Source organism: Humulus lupulus, chromosome 5, assembly GCF_963169125.1.
Source record: "Humulus lupulus chromosome 5, drHumLupu1.1, whole genome shotgun sequence".
Classification (NCBI taxonomy): Eukaryota; Viridiplantae; Streptophyta; class Magnoliopsida; order Rosales; family Cannabaceae; genus Humulus; species Humulus lupulus.
In genome coordinates, this window is record NC_084797.1 from 181,529,612 (window position 1) to 181,554,746 (window position 25,135).

General features: G+C 35.8%; 1 non-coding gene across 1 annotated transcript; it reads left to right on the forward strand.

Moving 5' to 3' along the window:
• Positions 1 to 20,392: 20,392 nt before the first annotated feature.
• Positions 20,393 to 20,498, forward strand: LOC133781222 (small nucleolar RNA R71). The gene has a single exon (XR_009870010.1). It is a non-coding gene; the product is annotated as a small nucleolar RNA R71 (small nucleolar RNA).
• Positions 20,499 to 25,135: the final 4,637 nt, after the last annotated feature.

The window sequence follows — 25,135 nt, forward strand, 5'->3', positions numbered from 1 at the left end:
GGTTATTTTTTTTTTGTGTTTAATTTCAATTTAATCTTAGAAATCATGATAGGTTGTGATCTTCTATGAAGTTATGATGGTTTTGATCTTTGGAATAATTGCATGGTAATAATATATTGATAGTATATTTAACACAAGATCAAGGGTGGTTATTTGCTCATGACTTGTGAATAAGTTTCAAGGTGATGGATGAATTATTGTATGCTCATGATGTGATTAAAATAGTTAAAGAGGTTAAAAGCATGCTAGGGTTTGTGTTGGAATATTGTACATAAATCAGCATGAATTTTGTGAATATAATGAAAAGAATAAATTTTATGATTTAATGTGCTAGATGATTTTTGTGCAAAAATAATGTTGTTTATGATGAGAATAATGTTTTGAGTGCTTAAATAAACTTTGCAAGTGTTTTGATGTTTTAAGAAATTTAATTATACCTTGAAATGATATTTTGTGTAAATAAATACCTACAGGTTTTTTTTAATATTTTTGAGAAAATATGAGTTTTTTAAAATAAGGATTGTGATTTTAATAATAAAATTTGATTGCTGGAATTTTTGTTTAAAAATGTAAAGTGTGTTACAATAAAAAGAATTTGATTGATATTTTGAAATAAATAAATAACCTAAACAATGGAAAGACTTAAAAGTGATATTTTTAATCTAATATGAGTGGTTATTTTACAAGTTATGATTTTCTTTAATTTGGTTAAGAAAAATAATGTTGGATTTAATTCACTTGTGATTTTTTAAATAATGGCTGAAAGTTTAGCTTAAATAGTTTAAAATAATTATTTATTTGTAACTTATGAATTTATGTTACATAAATTTAAGTCTTAAAATAATTCAAGTAAAAATATATTTTTCGACACTTAAAGTTATTATTATTTTTTCTCACATCAAATTATGAATTCTATTAACTTAAATTAAATTATTATTTTCTAAAGAGACATGATAATCATAGGTATTTTTTTTTTAAAATAGTTTCCAATGCCTTTTCTTTTCTTTGTAATTTAAAAAAAATATAAATGGGTCTTTTATATATTCTTAATGGCTAAATAAAATTGTTTTTATGAAATAAAAAGAATGTCTTGGGAGATTTAATCAACCTAGTAATTTTAAGAAGATAAACAATGGTAAACAAAACATGCTACAAGTCTATTATTTTAAAACGATAGAAGTAAGACGCATGGAATTATCGTTTTAAACGCCACATTTACGCAACATTCCCACGTATGCATCTTACATGCAAATTCACTTTGACGTCCAAAATAATTTCTATTATGCAACCATTTAGTTTTTATAGAAAGATCATGCATGTAATATAGGTAGAATGAGCATTATTCTTTTTATGACCTTATGTGTAGTTAAACATATGTGTATGTTGTGTGTAAATCCTACCATGTGTGCATGGTCCATGCACACATGAGTTATATGAGAGGGAAAAATAGTACTTCTATGAAGCTAAGAAATGTCATTTTGATTATGGTATAGGCTCGTTCAGAAGTTTGGGTTTTACTTAGCTTGGACCTAAGGTAAGGAATTTAGATAGAATTTATGAATGTTATATTATGAATGGTAAGACTGTTGTGTGAATGAAATGTTATGAATTATGAATGCCATAATGTGATGATATGTTGGCTTGTATGAACATTGTATGATATGAATGGATCATAGCGTGATGAACGCGACACATCAAAATGGGTTGCTAAGGATAAAGAAGACATAACCCGAGTTACTAAGGATATGAAGACGTAATTCCATGGGCGGACGCGCCTAGGTTATTCAAGGACCAGAGACTCTTGTTTACCTTAAATGGTGGCATGGACAAGTTAGCGGGCCATGTTCATAAGGAATTGTTCATGATTATGTTATGACGTTCGGTGATGTTTATGATTTTGTTATGATGTCATGATGTTTATGATATGATGGTGGCATTTTGTTTATGTTTATGATATTTATGCCAATTTTAGGATGGTGCTATGATGTATAAAGATGAATGATAGTGTTTGTAAATTGTTGTATCTTACTTGCTTGTTGTTTGTACTTCCTTACTGGACTTTTAGCTCACCCCCTTACTTTCCCTTCCAGGTAGCAAATAGGTTTCTCTGTGGCACGAATGGTGATGCGGGGAGTTTTATTGTCCTGGTGTGTATGGCGTGGGGCATCCTATGGACGAGAAACAATCAACTTTAAACGCCATTTTTAATAATGTTATGTTTAATGGGATTTTCTTAAACATTGTTAGTGGGACTTAAAATTTTGTTTGTTTTAGAACTTTGCATAAAACTGTTATTTTCTTTTTAAATTTTTGGGCCCAATTTGCATGTTTCAAGCAAGACCCCATTGAAACCTTTATAATAAGTGGCTTTCTATTATAAACCATTGAAAATGTGAATGTTTTATTAAGTACTAGTTAAGGGCGTTTTACAAATGGTATCAGAGCCAGGTCGTCTATGTTTCAAAGGACCCCCCCAAACACGCTAAAGACGGGAAAATCTCACCTCACTGCGTCGTAAGTATTTGTTTATGTGTTATTAATTGTTTTCGTTTTATTTAATTTTTGTAGTTCGTAACTGCAGTAGTAAGATGCCTCCTGTATTGAAAACGACTAAGAAACAATTGCTTAAGGAGATCTACACGATTCCTAAAGTATAGCTTGACGAGGACCCTTATGATTGGTGCATGGCAGTCTTGAAAATGACAAAGGAGGCTTGTGATCGCATCCAAGGGATGATGAATAAAAGGGGAGCCTTACTATGGCCCATTGAGCAACATTGGGTCATGAGGGAAGCATTGTCGATATACCCAGAGGCCTTTCTTCAATGGGGTCAATCATGGAACCTTGTTGAACAACAAGACCTGGAGTTTAGCACCATGGATTACGCAATTTGCGAACTTTTGGGTTATTACGATTTTAGTCGTCTGGAGCTGGTGTTAGTAAATACTGATGATGGCGGAATAGAAGAGCGTTTAGAGACGGTGCATGACATGGAAGGAGAATTGGCAGTTGAGGAAGTATTGTGAGCTATAGCGCATCTAACCACAAGGATGGAGATTTTGGCAAGCGCTCCCGGCTATTTCCACATTCAGGAGAACATTTTTTATTATAGTTCAGGGGACGAGTCAATCATTGAGGACTAGAGTCCAATTCGTAATCGTCGCATGGGGTGCTAAAAAATAAGATGGAATAATAATAATTTTCTAAGACCTTAAGGGATTTATGTCTTGATTAAGTAAACACTTTTGGGATTGTTTAATTTCATAACAATTTAAACATTTTGAATGCTATGGATATTTTGTTGCAAACTCTAAATGATGTAGTTTGAATGTATGATTTTGCAAATATCTATCAAACCAATATGCAATGTTCCTCCCTTATGATTTTTCCTTTGATTGCCTTAGAACTTCATCATGTCGACCAGAGGAATAGGAGGAAAGGGAAGAGGAAGAGGCAGAGGAAAAGGTGCCTCCACAAGGTCTGAAACTACGGCCACCCCTGGCGTTAAAATGCCATCTGTTCAACCTGCAGCTCCAACAGCACCATCTATGGACCTGGCCGCAGAGGTAGCAAGGTTAAGAGAACAGTTGAGACTAGGAGATGAGGAATTAGCACAAGCTAGATAAGCACCGCAAGCATCCCAAACACACCAAATACCTCAAGTACCAGTGGCGCAACCTCAGCCGCCAGTACCACCACCTGCACCACTACGAGTAACCTATGGGTTTGAACCAGTATATGAACGCTTTAGGAAACAAGCCCCACCAACTTTTGAGGGGAAAGTTGATCCACTGGTGTCGGAAGATTGGTTAGGGTCGGTTGAGGCTATTTTAGATCATATGGAGTTAGATGACCACCAAAGGGTTTCCTGCGCAGTTTATCTACTTAAAATGGATGCACGGATTTGGTGGGACGTGACTAAACAGACCCGTGATCCAAATACCATGACTTGGGTGGAGTTTGTCCAGGCATTCAGTAAGAATTATTATAGTCCAGTTGTGCTAGAAACTAAGGTTGACGAATTTATAACTCTAGTACAAGGGAATCTTTCGGTCACTAACTATGCACAAAAGTTTGATTGAATGGCCAAATTTTCCCTTCAAGTGGTGCCAACTGATGCATTGCGAGTCCAGAGGTTTGTAAGGGGACTCAAACCAATGATCGCGAGGGATGTTAGGATGACCAGTGCAGAAGTGGTCAGTTATGCAGAGGTATTGGATAGAGCTCTTGAAGCTGAATATTTGGAAGAACGGATATGGAAGGATAATGCCGCTAGAAGAGAGAACAACCGAAATAAGAACTTCCACGAGAGCAACAAGAGAAAGGCTAACGAAGGGCAGAATAATGGGGTTGATAAAACACCTTGACCTCCAGCCCCGAATAACAACAACTACAACTCTCAGAACCATAGCAACCGCAATAACTGCTTTAATGACCGAAATCGTGTGAACCAACAAGGCAACCGAGTCGAGCATCCTATTTGTCCTAAATGCTCGAAGAGACACCCAGGAGAGTGCCAGGCTGTAATGCCCTAAACTCCAGGGACCGTTACGGTGCACATTGCAAACAGTGCTAAACTAGCTAATCGAGTCATTTGGCCATAAACGTGTAACTAAGTATGATTAGCGGTTTAGGGATTAAAAATTTCGGTTAAGATATAAAGTTTCACTAGAATGTTTACTGTATACATTGGGATCCCAAAAATATAGTTTAAAGGTCTATTACAAGAAAATATTTACAACCAGCAGATCTAAGCGGCAAAACAGGGTTTAGCCCTAGTTCCTCTCCTTCAAACATCGGCCGTGGCGGTCGAGAAGCTGCATATGTACACATCGTCACCTAAGCTCTCCAACTCAAGGATGGTCCAACTTTCTTTTGGTTTTACCTGCACCATATAGCACCCGTGAGCTGAAGCCCAGCAAGAAAACTCAATATGCTCATGAACAATCATTTTATGATATCAAATCATATCTGGCATGCCTAGCAAACATAGCTTTATTCAAGCATGCAAATAAATTCAAACAGTGTTGGGGAATCGAGGATAAGAAATCCTGCCCTCCTAATTGGATGACTATCAAATCAATCCTAATCAGATGAGTGATTTAACACTAGAGGTTATGGTAAACCATACTATGTGACCGACAAGCAAGTCACTACGGGGATCAGCACCCAAAGCCATGCAAATGATGATTAGAATGATCATACAGAGCTTATAGCCCTGAACAGATGAGTGAATATCACTTTAAGGTTCTATTAAACCATAATGAGTGACTGACAAGAAAGTCACTATGGGGCTCAGTGCCCATAGCCGTGTAACGAAACCGTTACCTGGGCTTTCCTGCAATGGCTCTAATCAGATGAGGGGCTGATGGGTAGTCACTAGCTTAAACAGATGAGTGACTGATGGGTAAGTCACACAAGCGCTTTTAGTTTTCATCGAACTTGAGGTTGGTTCGGCATTAACGCTCTTCTGAGTCATTTAATGCAGATGCCGATTAGATCTAATCTTTATTGTCTTGCGTTGAACACACTAAGGTTGTCCTGACTTATGAGTCAGCACTGTGTGACCAGTGCCTAGTACCACTGCTGAACCTGACTAATGAGTCACACCTTCACAGTTGATACTGACAACTTTGCAAATTCTGACTAATTAGTCAGTGCCATGCACAAGTAAGCAATGCTACCAAGCATATGTCATATGTTGAATATTCAAACGTAGGGCATTCATCATGCTTACTTAACAGTTGCTAGCATAATTATGATCATGCACAAACATAGAGACTCAAGCTCTGGTCAATCTCATAGTCAATATTCTTGGCATGCCCTATTCACATGTTTCTCGTGCATCACATGCATCATACTTAATCATCCAGCATGCCTCAATAATAGCCATATGCAAATGAGCAAGATTTCTAAGCATTCAATATGCTATCAATGTTTACATTTAAACATCCAACATGCATCAAGAATAACCATGGATGTCACATATGGGGTGCAATTTTCTTACCTATGGTCCAAGCACAGGTTACCAATAAACGAGCCACAAGCACGATCCTGATTTCAAGCCCCTAGTGATAATCTAGTCACAACCATGATATAAAACATCATCAAACTGAGTAAATAAATACTTCCAAACCCAACCTAAGCCTCCGGGACATCGAATCCCACTCAACTAGGTAGTAGGATCGATCCCAGGCCCTTAAAGTTAAGTGCCCATCACAAAAACTCATTTATGGCAATTTTTCCCTTAAGGGTCGCGGCCCTCCATGGACCATGCCGCGCCCCCCCCCCCCTGGTAGAGCCTATCACCACCTTCATCAAGCTAGGGCCGCGGCCCCACCTCGCACCAGCCTAAAAACCTCGTTTTTCCACTTTTAAAACCTTCCAAAAACCTATCCAAACATCTCCCGATCCAAAAATTGAAGTTCCCAATCATCCCCATGATCCAAAACCCAAGCTTCAATTCAATCCAAAACTCATTAAAACACAAAATCCAACTCAAGCTGTAAAACTTTAAAAAACTTAGAACTTAATCCGAGTCCTAGAACTTGAAACTTTAATAAGCTTCTAATCTTTCCTAGGATCGCTATGCCTCGATCCTCGCTTGAATCCGAGTCCTAGAACTCAAGTTACCTTCGAAAATGCGATCGGGAAACGAAAATGGAACTTTGAGGGAGAGAGAACGTACAAAACGTTCTTTTTATTTCTTTAAAGGTTACTTCAAGCTTAAGTAGCCTCAAACAAATCTAATGCTTGGGGTCCCGAAAACACCCCGAGGGACAAAATAGTCAAAACCTCTAGAATTTCCCCCTGATCTTATTAACTCCCAATTTATCACCAAATATTCATTCCCATTACCCAATAATCCGGTAATGTTCTAAATACCCCTTGACTCACTCCGAGTTAAGAATAAATCCCGTTGTGACTTTCCCACTAGCTTACCTCCTAGGATCGTCTTGTGCTGAGTAACCCTAGCATAACCAAACAATAATAAAGCACCACACACATATCACATATATGCCAAATATGCCAGAAATGGCCAAAATATAAAAATCACCCAATTACTCAAAAATGGGTTCACATGCATATTATCATTTAATAACATAATAAATATATTATGGCCCTCCCGGCCTCCTAATCAAGGTCCTAAACCTTATTAGGAAATTTGGGGCATTACACAGGCCGGTACCAATAAATTCTTCATGTGCGGTGAGGCAGGATACTTGAGAAAGAATTGCCCACAATGGAAGGTGGAACAGAATAACAATAACAATCTAGTGCCAGCAAGAGTTTTCGCCTTAACCTAGAAAGAAGCGGCCAATAGCAACACCGTGGTTACAGGTCAGCTCCCTGTATCTGTTACAATGTGTAGAGTCTTAATTGATTCTGGAGTGACTTATTCTTATGTTTCCATGCATGTGATTAATAGACTGAATATGCCTTATAAGATGTTTGAACATACCTTTAGTACATTGTTGCCATCGGGAGATATGATGTTGTCAAATAAGTGGATACCGTCAACACCTGTAACGGTAGAGGGCAGGGAGTGCCCAGCAGATCTCATAGAACTGAGTATACTAGATTATGATGTCATACTCGGCATGGATTGGTTATCCAAACATGGGGCTATGATAGGCTGTCGAAAGAAGACCGTAGAGTTCAGGCCAAAGGAAGGAGAGGGCTTTTCCTTTAGAGGCGACATATCAGGTTTTTGAACACCCATAATATCTGCACTGGAAGCACGGAATATGATGCAACATGGATGTTCGGCGTTCCTTGGTAGTGTGGTGGATAAGTCCAAGGAGTCAGAACTTAAGCCATAAAATGTACGTATTGTTTACGAGTTCCCGGAAGTTGAAGAATTACCAGGACTACCCCCGGACAGAGAAATTGAGTTTGTAATCAAACTTGCACACCTGAAACTGCACCGATCTCTAAAGCACCCTATCGTATGGAGCCGGCAGAGTTAAAGGAACTTAAGAACCAGCTACATGAGTTGTTGGATAAAGGGTTCATAAGACCTAGCCATTCGCCATGGGGAGCACCAGTCCTATTTATGAAGAAGAAGGACATGAGTATGAGAATGTGCATTGATTACCGAGAACTCAATAAGGTCACCATTAAGAATAAATATCCTTTGCCTAGGATAGACGACCTTTTTGATCAACTGCAAGCGGCTTCCGTATTCTCAAAGATTGATTTGCGATCCGGGTACCATCAATTGAAAGTGAAAGAGGGAGACATTCTGAAAACGGCCTTCAGAACTCGCTATGGGCACTATGAATTTTTAGTGATGTCTTTTGGACTCACCAACACCCCAGCAACCTTGACGGACATGATGAATATGGTATTTAAGGATTTCTTGGACAATTTTGTAGTAGTGTTCATTGATGATATCCTCATTTACTCGAAGACCAAGGAGGAGCACCAGGAGCATTTGAGATTGACTTTGAATAGATTACGGGAACATCAGTTGTATGCCAAATTCTCTCAATGCGAGTTTTGGCTGGAATAGGTAACTTTCTTAGGGCACATAGTTTCTAATAATGGGATAGCAGTAGACCCATCGAAGATCGAGGCCATTAGAGACTATCCCCAGCCAAAGAATGCCTCAGAAGTTTGGAGTTTCTTAGGGTTGGCGGGTAATTATAGGAAGTTTGTTGAGGGTTTCTTGAAGATCGCCACCCCATTGACCAACTTAACCCGTAAACATCACAAGTTTGCATGGACAAAAAAATGTGAAGAGAGTTTTCAGACCATGAAGGATAACCTGATTTCCACGCCTATCCTTTGTGTTCCCACTGAGGGCGGGAAATTTGTAGTGTACTGTGATGCATCAAAGAACGGCTTGGGATGCGTGTTGATGCAAGAAGGGAAGGTGGTAGGTTATGCTTCTAGACAACTCAAGGATTATGAGCAACGGTATCCCACTCATGACCTTGAATTGGCAGTTGTAGTGTTTGCACTAAAGATATGGAGACATCACCTGTACGGAGACAAGTGTGAGATATACACCAACCACAAAAGTCTGAAATACTTTTTCACACAAAAGGAACTGAACATGAGGCAGCGAAGGTGGTTGGAATTAGTAAAGAATTACGACGGTGAGATTCTATACCACCCAGGCAAGGCCAGCGTGATTGCAGATGCTTTACGTAGGCGGGGACATGGGAGTGTCTCAGCACTACATACAATAGAGATGTGTAACGCCCTACTTCCTTAGAGCCGTTACTAAGTGAGTTTAAAAACGTGTTTTCAACTCGCTAATCGAGGTTTTAAGTTAAGCAGTGTAATTAAGCCATAAACAAAGGAAAAATGTAGAATTAACTCCATATCATTGAAGATTATAAAAGTTTGACACCTGGGATCCCAAAATACAGTTTAGAAATATTTACAACATAAAAACTATACTAAGTTGGCTAAACGAAAAAATCTAAGTTCATTTACAAGCATCTCCCAAAATCCTCTGGCTGTGGCAGCCAGGCTGGCCAAACATGTACACGCCGCCTCACGCCTGCTGTACTCATGGTTGGTTGATCTTCTCTTTACCCTTACCTGCACCACAGAGCATCTGTGAGCCGAAGCCCAGCAAGAAAACCCACAAACAAATAACATATGCAACACATATATCAAGCATATAAACAGGCCACCAATTGGCTAAACACATATGGCCTAGCCGTCCCAGGCGTTACCAAGCCCTAGATTCACGGACCATGCCGTGAGGATATCCCAGGTATCCTTTTAGGGACTCGCCCTGTCAACGTGCACTCCACGTGCTCAACGCTGCTCCCGGCCCCTTGCCATTCTCGGCCTTGCACTCAACGTGCCCAACGCCGTTCCCGTCACTTCGCCGTTCTTGGTCTACACCGTTCCCGGCTCTTGCCGTTCACTCACAAAATAACACACATAATATAGCAAGTACAGAATTCTAGCATAATCAGATAAAGGGCTACGCCCCGCAGTTCCAACATATTGGGCTCGGCCCTACATATCAATTCCATTAAAACATATTGGGCTCAGCCCTGCACACAAGCTCTATGGGAACAAGGATTTTCTTACCTGAGTTCCGAGCTTATTGAGCACCGATGCCCCGAGCACAGTCCTCTAACGTGAGTCTCACTGAAACCCTAGTCACAACACATTAACAATGTCCATCCATTAAATTCTAATCCAATAAATAACTTCAAGCCATAACTCTAACCTCCGGGACCTTGAATTCTATCGATCCGGGTGATAAAATCCATCCCGAGCCTTACCCCTTGAGTTCCCAAGCTTAAAATACCCTTAAAAACTCAAACTGGCACTAAGGGTCGCGACCCCACCCACAAGAGCTGCGGCTAGCCTCAAAATAGAGGCTAGCACCACACTGACCCCCACATGGGCCGCAGCGCATGCACCAAGCGCCGCGGCGCGCATGAACCTCTCGACCACCCATGGCCGCGCGCGCACACGGGCCGCGGCGTACCCCTCCTAGGGTCGCGGCTCTCACCTCCAAAACCAGATTTTTCCACCATTTTTTCCACACCTTTCCTCAAGCCAATTCACCCAAAACTCATCTATCAAACCCATATAGCTAACACATATGTTCTAGTTCAATAACAACTCAGTAACAACATCAAAACCCATCAAAGTCTACTCCAAAATCCAACTAAAACCCCAAGAACAAATTAGATTCTACCCACATGCAAAGCTTGGAAACACAGCTGAAATTTTAAGCATAACTTCCATGAAAAAGCTTACCTCTTGCTGAGTTAAACCCCTGAGTTGAACCTTAATCCCCCAAGCTCCTAGCCCCTTAGCTTCACAGCCCAAATTCCTCAATTTCTTGACTAATTTCTCCAAATTTCTTTTTTTACATTCTTAGAGGATGAAAGAGAGAGATGAATAAGAGCTATCTTCAGTTGAAAAGAAATATGTGTCGGTTTCTAAAGCTTCTAAGTAATTCCCCTTTTTGTTTTATTTGACTTAATTCTAAAGGGTTACCTCAAGGCTCGGGGTACCAAAACGTCCCCGAGGGAAAAATGGTAAATTTCCCCAGTATTCCCGCCTAGACATTCTATCCTCAAATATATCTCCAAATATTTATTTTCATGTCCCAATAATCCTGTAACACACTTAGTACAAAAATTACCCCTTGACTCAACCCGAGTCCGAATCTCAACCCTGTTGTGACTTTCCGACTAACCGCTCACTAGGACTGTCTCGGTCCGTGCTGCACAGACGTATCACATATACATAACATTTATCACATTTATACCCCTAATATCTAGATGAGGTCCACATGCGTATTTAACTTAACTAAACATGCATCACAATAATATATACACATAAATCCACATATAAGCATATGAAACCACTTATTGCCCTCCAGGCACACTAATCAGGGCCCTAAGCCCGATTAGCAAATTCGGGTCATTACAAGATGCCTTTTCAGAAAGAGATCATAAATGCTGGCATCGAAATTTTGACAGGAAGTTTGGCGAACCTCACATTGCAATCCTCCCTATTAGAACAAATTTGAGAAGGACATAAATTGGATGAAGGCTTGGTGAAACAAGAGGCTTTGGTACAAGGTGGCAGGAACGATTTCACAATGTCTAATGATGGATTGCTGAGATACAAGGATAGGATTTGCGTGCCTGACAATGCTAAAATTAAGGAAAGTATTATGAAAGAAGCGCACACAATGCCTTATTCCTTGGTGGCATGGAATGAAGAGGGATATTGCTGAGTTTGTTGCTAGGTGTTTGACATGCCAACAAGTCAAAGCAGAACACCAGAGGCCAGCAGGGTTGCTTCAACCGCTCTACATTCTTGAATGGAAATGGGAGGATATCGAAATGGATTTTGTGGTAGGGTTTCCTAGAACCACCAAGCAGCACGACTCAGTGTGGGTGATAGTAGATAGACTCACTAAGTCTGCCCATTTTCTGCCAGTCAAGACCACATACTCGGCGAATCAATATGCTGACTTGTATGTTAGTGAGATAGTGAGACTTCATGGGGTGCCAAAGTCGATAATTTCTGATCGTGGATCAGTTTTCACATCGAACTTTTGGAAAGGGCTACAGAGAGCTATGGGATCAAGACTAAAGTTTAGCACCGCATTTCATCCTCATACCGATGGCCAGTTTGAGAGGACCATTCAGATTTTAGAAGACATGTTGAGGTGTTGTGCTTTGGACTTTTCAGAGTCTTGGAACCGATATCTACCCCTAATGGAGTTCTCGTATAATAACAGTTACCAATCTACTATCGGGATGGCTCCCTATGAGAAGTTATATGGGCGTAAGTGTAGATCTCCTTTTCATTGTGATAAAGTTGGGGAGAAACAGATTTTAGGCCCTAAGCAGTTAGGGAAGCCAGTGAGGCGATTGAGAAGATTCGCCAAAGGATGCTTACTGCGCAGAGTAGGCAAAAGAGCTACGTTGATCTCAAGAGAAGGGACATCAAGTTTTCAGTGGACGAGTTTGTTTTCTTGAAATTCTCGCCGATGAAAGGTGTGATGCGTTTTGGAAAAAAATGGAAGTTAAGCCCTAGATATATTGGCCCATTTGAGATTTTGGACAGAGTTGGGCAAGTTGCTTACCGTTTGGCACTGCCCCTAGTATTAGCTGAAACGCATAACGTCATTCACGTCTCGATGTTGCGTAAATATGTGTTCGACCCTTCTCATGTGTTGAGTTACGAGTCGTTACAGCTGAAGCAGGACCTAAGTTATGATGAACAGCCTGAGTGCATTATGGAAAAGGGAATCAAGGAATTGAGATCCAAAACGATTCCACTAGTTAAGGTCCTATGGAGGAATAGGCAACATGGGAGTAGGAGGAGGACATGAAAGCAATACACCCTGAATTATTTGGTAAGAAAAAATTTCGGGACGAAACTCGTTTTAAGGAGGGTATATTGTAGTACACCAAAAAAAATTTTTTAGTTATTAAAATTTTTTGGTATTTTATTTTATTTAAGTGTTAAGTGTGGTGAATTGTTTTATTTAAATATTGTTTATTTTATTTAGTTGTTGTTTGTTATTTTATTAAATTGTTAGAATTGTTTGTAGAATATTTTTGTGAAATTATTTTTTAAATGATATTTATTTATTTCTTTTTTATTTTAAAAATGTGATTATGTCAGATTTGGTTGAATGCACTAATGTGCATGGTAGATAGTGATGTACCATAGTGATTTAGTGTGTGCTAGTGCATGGTAGCATGATGCACATGTGAAGAATTTCCTACACGTTATATAATTTCCATATATTAGATTTAATTGATTTATTTACAAAAAAATAAAATAAAATAAAAAAGGGAGTGGGAAACCATGTGGTGGACGTGAATGTGTAGTGGGAAAGGAATGGTTTATTCCATTTATTTTCTTGATTCAAATAAATTAAAAATTAGAAGACCATGGTTATTTTAAGTAAGGATGTAATCATCTTTTTATTCCATGCCATTTGAAGATAAAAATAATTATACAAAAATTAAGAAAAAATATGGAGAGAATAGGAAACTTACCTTTTCTTTTTATTAAGCCATTATGAGAGAATAAGGATAAAGGGGTAAGGAAAGAGGAGAAGAGCCATTTGCTCTTGTGGCTGCCGAAATTAGAGAGAGAAAGAGAGAGTGGGACGTGAGTTAGAGAGAGAAGGAGAGGAAGGAAGAAAGGAAGAAGAAGGAGAAGGAAGACCAAGTCTAGGGTATGCCTTCTTTGTGTTATGGTTGTTATTTTTCTCTTCTTTTTCTAGTAATATTGACTATGGTCTCTTTATTGTGTGTTGTTGGATCTCTTCTTCTTCTCATGGTGGATTTCATAAAAAACCCTAGGCTTGAACAAGGGGTGGTAAAGTTTGGGTGTTGATCAATTTGTGTTCTTGATTTTTCAATCAAGAGAGGTATCAAATCTCTAACCCTAATGTTATGATGATCATGGATTGATGTGAATTTTTATTATATATTGATGCAAGGGAAGATAGACCTAGGCGTGGGCATGGGTTTATGTTGTTTGGTTGTGTATTAAAAATATGTGTAGTGAGATGATTATTGAAATATGGTGATTATGATATGTTGTTCAAAGATTTTCTATGGTTAAATGGTAGGTATGTTTTGGCTTAAAGAATTTATGTGAAATTGTACAAAGGTTTAAATTTGTGATCTATGAAAAGTGATGATGAATATTTAAAATACATGAAAAGAATGGGTTATTTTTTTATTAAATGTGTTTTGGCCTAGGGTAATGCTCAAGTATGATGGTTATTTTTATTTTATTTTTGTGTTTAATGTCAATTTAATCTTAGAAATCATGATAAGTTGTGATCTTGGATGAAGTTATGATGGTTTTGTTCTTTGGAATAATTGCATGGTAATAATATATTGAGAGTATATTTAACACAAGATCAAGGGTGGTTATTTGTTCATGACTTGTGAATAAGTTTCAAGGTGATTGATGAATTATTGTATGCTCATGATGTGATTGAAATTGTTAAAGAGGTTAAAAGCATGCTAGGGTTTGTGTTGGAATATTGTACATAAATAAGCATGAATTTTGTGAATATAATGAAAAGAATAAATTTTATGATTTAATGTGCTTGCTGATTTTTGTGCAAAAATAATGTTGTTTATGATGAGAATAATGTTTTGAGTGCTTAAATAAACTTTGAAATTGTTTTGATGTTTTAAGAAATTTAATTATGTCTTGAAATGATATTTTGTGTAAATAAATACCTACAGATTTTTTTTTATATTTTTGAGAAAATATGAGTATTTTAAAATAAGGATGGTGATTTTAATAATAAAATATGATTGCTGGAATTTTTGTTTAAAAATCTAAAGTGTGCTTCAATAAAAGGAATTTGATTGGTATTTTGAAATAAATAAATAACCCAAATAATGGTAAAACTTAAAAGTGCTATTTTTAATATAATATGAGTGATTATTTTACAAGTTGTGATTTTCTTTAATTTTATTAAGAAAATTGTTGGATTTAATTCACTTGTGATTTTTTTAAATAATGACTGAAAGTTTAGTTTAAAAAGTTTAAAATAATTATTTAATTGTCACTTATGAATTTATGTTACATAAAATTAAGCCTTAAAATAATGCAAGTAAAAATATATTTTTCCACACTTAAAATTATTATTATTTTTTCTCACATAAAATTTTGAAATTCTATTAACTTAAATTAAATTATTATTTTCTAAGGAGACATGATAATCATAGGTATTTTCTTTTTAAAATATTTTCCAATGCCTTTGCTTTTCTTTGTAATTTAAAAAAATTATATAAATGGGTCTTTTATATATTCTTAATGGCTAAATAAAATTGGTTTTATGAAATAAAAAGAATATCTTGGGAGATTTAATCAACCTAGTAATTTTAAGAAGATAATAAATGGTAAACAAAACATTCTACAAGTCTATTATTTTAAAACGATAGAAGTAAGACGCATGGAATTATCGTTTTAAACCCCACATTTACGCAACATTCCCACATATGCATGTTACATGCAAATTCACTTTTACGTCCAAAATAATGTCTATTATGCAACCATTTAGTTTTTATAGAAAGACCATGCATGTAATATAGGTAGAATGAGTACTATTCTGTTTTATGACCTTATATGTAATTAAGCATAAGTGTATGTTGTGTGTAACTCTTACCATGAGTGCATGGTCCATGCACACATGAGTTATATGAGAGGGCAAAATAGTAATTATATGAAGCTAAGAAATGTTATTTTGATTATGGTATAGGTTCGTTGAGAAGTTGTGGTTTTACTTAGCTTGGACCTAAGGTAAGGAAGTTAGATAGAATTTATGAATGTTATATTATGAATGGTAAGACTGTTGTGTGAATGAAATGTTATGAATTATGAATGCCATAATGTGATGATATGTTGACTTGTATTGAATATTGTATGATATGAATGGATGTTAGCGTGATGAACACGACACATCAAAATGGGTTGCTAAGGATAAAGAAGACGTAACCCGAGTTACTAAGGATATGAAGACGTAACTCCATGGGCGGACGCGCCGAGGTTATTCAAGGACCAAAGACTCTTGTTTACCTTAAAGGGTGGCATGGACAAGTTAGCTGGCCATGTTTATAAGGAATTGTTCATGATTATATTATGATGTTTGGTGATGTTTATGATATGATGGTGGCATTTTGTTTATGTTTATGATGTTGATGCCAATTTTATGATGATGCTATGATGTATAAAGATGAATGATAGTGTTTGTAAATTGTTGTATCTTACTTTCTTGTTGTTTGTACTTCCTTACTGGGCTTTTAGCTCACCCCCTTACTTTCCCTTCCACGTAGCAAATAGGTTTCTTTGTGGCACGCGTGGTGATGTGGGGAGTTCTGTCGTCCTGGTGTGTATGGCGTGGGGCATCCTATGGACGAGAAACGATCAACTTTAAACGCCATTTTTAATAATGTTATGTTTAATGGGATTTTCTTAAAAATTGTCAGTGGGACTTAACTTTTGTTTGTTTTAGTACTTTGCATATAACTCGTATTTTCTTTTTAAACTTTTGGGCCCAATTTGCATGTTTTAAGCAAGACCCCACTGAAACATTTATAGTAAGTGGCTTTCTATTATAAACCATTGAAAATGTGAATGTTTTATTAAGTACTAGTTAAGGCCGTTTTACAATAGTGTAACAGTCCTGGATTAGTAAGGTGTTACCATAAGGAAGTTAGATAGAATTCCCGAGTCATGTGTATGTGTGTTGTCTATGTTATCACTAATGTTTCAGGCACAAGTTTTGGGAATATGAGATTATTTGGCTGACGTGGCCCAATATATTGGCCAATGTGGTCCTAGAAGGATAGTTTTCCTCACCAGCTTCTTTCCCATTTACTTGTGGTTTTCTATGACTTCATGGTATTATTGACATGTTATTAAATGCTATTGTTGATTTTTGCACTATTTTAAGATCTAGTGTATGAAATGTTATGTTTGTTACAATTGTTGATGCATGGATTTCCTTACTGAGCTTTAGAGCTCATTTCATTACTTGATGATATCTTTACAAGTAAGAGCTAGATGTCTACTTATGGTCATGGTGAGTTTGCGTTGATCCAGAATTTATTATGTATCTTGTGTGCAGACTATATCGACCATAAAAAATCGAAGAGCACTTGAAATCTTTCTTTTCATGTTTTCTAGAGCTATCCCAATATCTTTTTATATCATATTTTAGTTATAAGGATGTTTCCATTATGGCATGAAATTATATTTTGTTTTGAACTCGTATATACATTGCATTTTGTATACTTTTAATAAAGTAATTTTGTTAATTTTCTTTAAAAGTTCCAAGATATATATTCTAAATTGAGTTGTTAAAGTTAGAATATTTAGGGCTTTATATCCTATCATGATCATGTATAGCAACCTAAGCCACGAAAATCTTATCCCAGTGCATCCTAAACAAGCCCCCAAATGAGTGCCTTGTGATCCATACATATATGAAGAACTCCCTCTTAATTTACTTCCTTACATCTTGAATCCTAGTCTAGAGAGTGTGAGACAGGGTTCTCTCCTTTGTTTCACTTGTAGAAGCCTCCAAATCCAGATTGTGAGTGTAAACCTAAACCTTTACTTATCCTCTAATATATATAGTAAAACCCTAAATCCTCAAGAATTAATGTTCATTAAACTATTAGTTTTCATAGTCCAAAATTAATGTATTCCTCATAAGTTCTATTTATTCTATTTTGACCCTTATTTCAATAATTCTTTACAAAAAGCCCTAGCACTTGAAGGAAATCGTGATTCGTCACTTTAATACATAACATGAGCACCCTCGGTATTTTCCAACATAAAACATTTTACTCAGAAATTAATATCACATAACTGTATTCATTTACTCACTTAACATGAAATTTCACAATGGGTAAATAGAAATAATATTCATCGAGGACGACTTAAAAGGCTCAATCATTCCAAAGATTGCCTAAATCATCTCCTTAAGCATGCATTGTCCAATTTCACATCAAGTAGTGATCAATTATATTCTAGAATATATATATTTTTAAAAAAAAATTTCAGCAAGCATAAATCTTCTCCAAGCAACAAAAACCTAAAAATCATGATTAAGTGCTCTATTATGTGCAAGGAACCCAAGAAAAACGAAGAAACATTTAAACCAAGCACACAAACGAAGAAACATCATTTTCACCAGATTATAGAACAAAACATTCACATGTTCTCATCGGCTAAATCATCATCAACTTGATTCAAATTAAAAATAAACAAAACATAAACCTAACAAAGCTCAAAACAAAAGCTAAACAAAAAAAACAAAAAAAAAGATTTCTTCAATGAGGAAAGCAATAAAAATCAAATCCACTCCAAAAACATAATCTAAACATTGTCCCCAATGATTAAATAAAAGAAACGAAAAAATAAAACTTTCCTATTATCCAATACACTACTCCAATGCAGTGACATTCATTGTCATTCTCCTCAAGTTGCAAAACTTTCACAAAAATAAGAAAACGAAACAAAAACAAAATAGAAACATGAAACTAAACTGGGTTGCCTCCCAAAAGTGCTTTTTTTTACGTCATCAGAGAAACGCTTACCCCATTTACCATTCTTTGTGTTTATCCATACTTTGAATTCTTGCTCAAAGTTCCCATATGTGAGGAGACTCGCTCTTTGAGATTGAAAATATTAGGAGCCTCCCCCTGCTCATCCTTCAACTTTCTATATAAAAAATTTCATAATTTACGACAAACATAATGAGTACCCCCTCGAACTTTGGCCTTCTTCTTTTTCGTACTCTAATGACTCGTATCAATATCAAGTGCATCAATTCTAAAACAAGTAGGAATCTTAGTTGTTGCAAACACTTTAAACTTTACGTCCTCATTTTGCACTCGCAACGTTAATTCTCCTTTTTGCACATTAATTAATGCTTTTCCATTAGCTAAAAATGGCATTTCAACTATAATTGGAATATTTGTATCTTCCTCCATATCAAGAATAATGAAATCAGTCAGGAAGATAAATTTGTCCACTTTTACTAAGACATCCTCTATCACTCTACGTGGATGTTTAACTAACCAATCCGCCATCTTAAGTGTATAAGTTGTTGGCTTAGCTTCTCACAAATTCAATCTTCAAAAAATAGATAAGGGCATTAAATTCACAAAAGCCCCTAATCACATAACACTTTCTCAAAAAACCATATCTCTCATAGAACAAGGAATGTTTAAGTTTCCTGGATCCTTTAGTATAGAGGCAAATTCCTTTGCAATGTAGCTCTGCACTCTTCAGGAAGTGCAACAGTCTCATATTCCTCCAATTTCTTCTTCTTCGACAAGATTTCTTTCACAAAATTCACGTAGCATGGCATCTGTTCAAGCACCTTAGCGAATGTAATATTAGTGTGAAGCTTGCAAAAAACATCTTAAAACATAAATAATTGCTTATCAAGTGTATTCTTTTGAAGCCTCCGCAGATAAGGAATCTAGATGTGGTGATCAATATTTATTTGTGGCTTCTTGTCAAGGTTTTCAGTAACCTTCAACCCACATACATCCTCTTCCTTATCAGGCACACTCTCTTCAAGACTCACTCCATGTGTGGGTTCATCTAATATCTTTCCACTTCTCAAGGAAATTACATTGCACTATTCTTTACGATTCACATCAGCATTACTCGGTAAATTACCATGAGGAAGACTCTGTAACATGCTTGCTAACTGACCAACTAGCATCTTTAAATTCCTTATTGATGACCTTATCTCTGTCATAAATTGTGTTTGTGTGTTGGTCAAATTGAACAAAGTTGCTTGTAATTCATTAGGGGACTCTTGAGGTGTCGGTGGTCTAGATGATTATGGTGATAACGATGCTTGAGGTGGAAGCATAGGCTGCTGAAATTTAGGTTGAATGCCTTGATTATTTCTCCAAGAAAAGTTAGGATGATTCCTCCACCTTGGATTGTATGTGTTGGAGTAAGAGTTATTGGTTTGCCTATTAAAAAATCCCATCATATTCACTTGCTCTATAAGAATTGAATTATTCACATTAGCTGCCATACACTGATCAAAAGGGTGAGGACCTCGACAATTATCACACAAAATTTCACTTTGATGGCTTCAGCTGAAAGCTTATTATGTTACAATTGTTTAGTCAAAGGTGCTACCTGAGTTGTAAGGTTAATAATTGCATCTAACTCATGTACTTAAACGACCATTTTACTTCCTTCATGCTCACTAGGCCACTGATTATTATTCATAGTCATCTCCTCCAACAACTCATAAGCTTCATTGGCCCTCTTACTCATAAAAGCACTTCTCACTGCAACATCAATAAATATGTGTGTAGTACCACACAACCCATTGCAGAAGTTATGGACTAACATCTGTTTTTTAATTACATGATGGGGACATCTTCTCAACAATTCCTTAAACCTTTCCCATGCATCATATAATGAATGTCCTCTGTCTGATGGAAATTATTTATCTCATCCCTCAACCTTGCAGGCTTTGATGGAGGGAAAAACTTGGCATGAAATTGTTGAGTAAGTTTATCCCAAGTAGTAATAGAATGTATGGTATTACCCGAAGAAGAAATAAATACCCCAGCTTGAGATCTTTGGAGATTATTCGAGGATTGTTCTTCAAATGAAAATGTCTCGATAGCTGGCATCATTCTTATAACTCTAGAAGGGCATTGATTTCACTTTGCACTAAGGTTACATTTTAGATCTTATACTAATGAAGCTGAATATGAAGCCTTGCTCGCATGACTAACAATTTCTTAAGAGCTGGAGGCAAAAGTAATATAGTGCTTCAGTGACTCTCAACTTGTCATTAATCAAGTGCTCAAAGAATACCAAGCACGAGGACCTAAAATGGCATCATATTTGGCTAAGGTAAAAACAGAATTCGAACATTTTGACTACTATTGATTGAACACATACCTGGAGAGTAGAATTTAAATGTTGATGCACTAACTCAGTCAGCAACTAAAAAAGAGGCAGAAACAATAAATGTGGTCCCTATAGAATTTCTTGCTTAACCGAACATCATTTTTGAGGAAAAATAGATCTAAATGATAGATACGTAATCATCATGGATGACTTTAATAATAGAGTACCTCATAATGAGGAAATTGCCTAATGACCAAAATAAGGCCTAGAAATAATTATCAAAAATTTTGAGTTACATTCTACTTGATGGGAAACTCTATAGGCAAGGCTATTCCATGTCGCTGTTAAGATGTATGACTTTGCAGGATTCAAAAGAAATACTGAAAGAAATCAAAAAAGGGTTTTGTGGAGATCAATCTAAGAAAAAAGCCTCTTGAAGAATATCATAAGGAAGGCAGTGGTATTTTTGGCCTACACTAAACTAGGATTCACACCAATTTGTAAAAAAGTGCGACAAGTGTCAGAGGTTAACCATGATGACCTTTCAATGGCCTTTTTCTATGTTGGGAATAGATTTAACTGAGTCATTAACAACAGATCAAGAAGGAGTACGCTACATAGTGGTGGCAGTTGATTACTACACCAAATCGACCAAAGCCAAGCCACTGCTCACAATTACTTCAAAAAAAGGTATTATATATTATGGTAAAAAATATAATCTATATATATGGATTGCTACAAAAGTTAATGTTCGATAGTGGTATGAAGTTTGGTAAGGACATGTTCGTAGGTGTTTGTGTAACGCCCCGATTTCCCGAGACGTTACTTATAAAAGTCCATTTTGAATCGATAAACATTTATGACAGAAAAACTTATTTATTGAAATAAAACTAGGCATGAGATCTCATTATTTAAAATAAAATGTTCAACACTTAACTAAAAACCATAATGATATTAATAAACCACTTCAAGTCCAAAAAAAAAACTAAAATGTTCCAATCTGAAAACAATTTAAAACTCTAAAACATCGTCAACCGCTAACATGTAAGATTCATGCCTCAAGCCCGCACCACTCTTCTTACCTCTGTTGATGCAAATCTCCTTGTTCTTTCTAGAACCCCTCGCAGAGTATCCTTGTTGAGAACAAAACCCTAGACACTCAACAATACATCGAAATATTCAAAATACATTCAAGCACACAAATCTAGAACTTACAAAAAACCTATTTTGAGAACTCTACACCAAAATTCACAATGCAAAATAAATTCCACTTTTCATTGCACACTAACCCTAGTTATGTTTCATTAAAAACACATACCATTAATTTGCATACCCACATATAAACATATTTCATGTGACGCATGCATTCATACAAACATTTTTTATGTGAAAAATTAATAAATTACCCTTATAGTCAAAACAAGCATTTTATAACAAATTAGATTCACACAAGAAACTTAATTCATATTGAATAGCCCCTGAATTTAATTATCACTAATAACTCATATTTGAGTCATAACTTCCAATAAAAAAATTTATTTACTATTACTTGCTTAATTACCCTTATTTTAGAATAATTCAACAAATAATCAAAATTCAACATAATTACAAAAGTTAGCTTCCAACATGCTTCCTAACCATTTATAATCAGATTAGACATCTTGAAAAATTATAGTGAACATACATAATAATTACCACAATTATTATACAAAATTTCCCTTTAAAATTACGTGAAACTACAAAGAAATTATCAAATAATTACCCAACCTCCTAACATGTTTCGAAATCACTTCTAGATACTATAATAACATATTAACATCATAAGAACAGTACCCTAATAGTAAATAATAATGTATACCATTTATTTTAATTTAAACCCATTTATGTTATAATTATCAACAACTAAATTCTAAAAATCTTTACAATAGTAACTATGCTTAAAACTCAGTTTCAAATCACTTCCTAATGAGTATTTAGCATCACAAAAATATAAACAGTGACTCAAGCATGTCCTAGGTAATTTTTCATAATTAATATAAGAATTAAATAAAATAATTACAAATAAATACATAAACAATCAAAAACTCAAACCAACTGCCAAGAATTGTGTCCTAACACATAATAACCCATAAGAAATTATCTGAAGAATTTTACACTAGTCTAAATAATTTTCATAATTATTCATTGAAAAACACCAAATAATTCACAATAATTCAAGAAAATTTCAAAAAAATCTGAAACTTCACCAATCATCCCTAAAAATCACATAGAATCTAAAACAACAATAAACTTTAAGAAAAGACATTTGAAAATACCCAAATCGGCTTCGTCGGAGCCTTGTCGTAATCTTCTACTTCTCTGTCGCCAGTGAGATTCTAACTCCTTTTTCTGCTTGTTTTTGACACTCCAAACCGGTTGAGATTTGTTCCGAAAGATCCCTGCACCTTAAACAACTCTTGAAGATCAATAAAATCGACCCATGATGGCCGGATTGTTGTTGTCTTCCCCTTCGTCAGTGTACCGTCGAAAATGGTGGTGAAAATTTAAAATTTTATCTTAGAGCTTTTTGATTTGTTTATTCTTGTCCAAACCACTTCTTAGGGTCCCTCTAAGATTTCTAAACACTTTAAACCAACCCGGAACCTCTCATGATCCCTAAGATCCAAAATCATTCAAAAACACCCACTTTAATGGTGAAAAATGGTCATTTTTGAAAACTAACATTATAGCTCATTTGGTTATGTCCAATACCCTTCTTAGATCATTGGAAAGAAATTCAAAACATTCAAAACAGCCAGAAATTCCCTATAGCTCTTAAACTAGAAATCTTTTTTTTCTCTCTCTCTTGAAAATTCAAGAACGTCTCTTTCTGCCACTAGTGCGACTCTCCCTCTCTTCTTACATTTTTAAACTGTTGAGATCCTATATATCATGTTTAAACAAAAGGAAACAAAGGCTTAACCATTTGGTTGTTGTTGACCAATTCTAAGCCTATGGTTAAGGAATTTCTTTTATTTCTTTTAAAATTAAATAAAAGAAATGGTGATCTTATTATAATTGATTCAAATTTCGAACTTAATCATTTAATTAAATTTGAAATCATATTATAATGTCCTCTAAATACCCCTAAAAAAAAATTCAAACATATGAACATTATGGTCATTTCATAATTACATGCAATTACCATTATTTAATCTATTTAAATAATAATGCAATAAATTATATAATAAAATAAAATAAACTCATATCATATCATATTATTATGCGCATAATAATAATAATATTCACAATATAAAAAAATAATTAATTTACACCACGTAATTAATTATTTATTAGGCATTATGCACATGCCAGGATTTAAATATCATTCCAAATTCTCAACCATAAGATATCGAGAATCTTTATTATCATTTGAATCCATACATATCTAAACCCATAAATATGTAAAATGACAAAATACCCTCAGTGAAAAAATTACGAAACTACCCTTCCCAGAAAATGGATATTACAATTATCCCTCCCTAAAAAGGAAATTTGCCTCGAAATTTACTCAAAAAACTCTAGATACTGTTGCAACATGAATGACTCGATTCCCAAGTTGCCTCTTCTACAACACTATTCCTCCACAATATTTTCCCCAAGGAAATAGCCTTATTCCTTATAACCTTATCATTTCTATCAAGAATCTTTGTCGAATGCTCAGTAAAAGATAAATCCTCAAGCAAACCCATTTTATCATAACTTAGGACATGCGATGGATCTAACACATACTTTCGAAGTCGTGACACATGAAACACATTGTGCACCTTGGAAAATGATGGTAGTAAAGCTACCCTGTAAGCCACATTGCCTACTCTAGCCAATATCTCAAAAGGACCAGCATATCTGGGACTTAACTTCTCTTCCTTACCAAACCTCTTCACATAGATTCCTTTCTGTGGTGTCACACGAAGAAATACATGGTCATCTACTTCAAACTCAACATGTTTGTGTTTTAGGTCTGGATAAGATTTATGTCTGCTCTGAGTTGTGATCTTTCTAACCTTGATCTTTTGAATAGCCTCATTGGTATGAGGAACACCATCTGGCCCAAGAAGCTTTCTTTCTTCCAGCTCATCGCAATAAAGTGGAACCTGCACTTTCTTCTATACAACATCTCATAAGTTGCTACCCCAATGGTAGACTGATAATATAGGAAAACTTAATCAGTGGTAGGTATCTGCTCCATCATCCTTGAAAATCT